This window comes from Oryx dammah, unplaced genomic scaffold (genome assembly GCF_014754425.2).
Source record: "Oryx dammah isolate SB20612 unplaced genomic scaffold, SCBI_Odam_1.1 HiC_scaffold_2, whole genome shotgun sequence".
Taxonomy (NCBI): domain Eukaryota; kingdom Metazoa; phylum Chordata; class Mammalia; order Artiodactyla; family Bovidae; genus Oryx; species Oryx dammah.
In genome coordinates, this window is record NW_024070186.1 from 60,471,135 (window position 1) to 60,472,268 (window position 1,134).

Here is a 1,134-nt window from a genome sequence, read left to right on the forward strand (position 1 = left end):
TTTGCAAGCTATTAAAAACTATTTTTAACTATTATGTTCAATATTTACATTATTTCATAGGATGAATAGGCCAGCTATATTTTTCCCTTAACCATTTCCTTAATGTTTGTCAATTTAATTGTTTTAAATTTTGTTATTATTATCAATTCAGTTGATTGCATATGTCTTTATCCCCAACTTTTAAATGTGCAACTAGGGTATTCCTCAGCAGCCCAGTGGTTAAGACTTCACCTTACTTACAATGCAGGGGATGTGGGTTTGATCCCTGGTTGGGGAGTTAAGATCCCACAGGCCTCATGGCCAAAAAAACCAAGACATAAAACAGAAGTAATATTGTAACAAATCCAATAAAGACTTTAAAAATGGTCCTCATTAAAAAAAAAATCTTAAAAGAAAAAAAGAGCAACTAATAGAGGAAAAAATGAAGGTAAAAGTGGGCCCATCCAAGGCACACATTTCCCTTCTGGCATGGCCAGTGTGTCCTCAGGCAAGTGGAGCTATGGATTTTTGCCTCCCTTTACTCTTGCTATAAAATGGGCTTTTTCTTCTCACAGTATTCCAATAAAAGGAGTTCATAAAGTGATCTGCAACTCAGTACTTCCTTCTATGGAGCCACTGTGTCATGAAATATTCATCACAGCTCAGGGACAATGACCCTGTGTGCCAACTGCAGCCGCCAGAATCACCCTACCCTGAATCCTACCAGGCACAGGATCACTGGTGCCATACTAATGAGCAAACACTGGGATTTGGCCCAACCTTGGCTGTTTGGATTTCAGTGCCAGGGTAGGAGGTCTGAAAAACATGAAAAGAAACAGCTGAATTCCAAGACACTCCTTCAGATAAAGTTTCCTTTAAAACATTTGTACCATTCTTCATCAATATTTATAAAGTGATGACTAGATACAGCTACATTCCTCTTGGGCCATGTCTAGAACACACCCATAATACCTGATCAAAATACAATTGTTTGTTAGGAGCAAGTGGACATTTTTAGAGGCAAGCTTCTTTGAAAATGAGGAATCAAGTCAGCCCCACATAGCAAAAAATAAAATCAGTATCAGTTATATGAACACAAAAAGATGAATGCAATTTTTTTAATGGCAACATGGTGTTGTAGAGAGACCATACAAT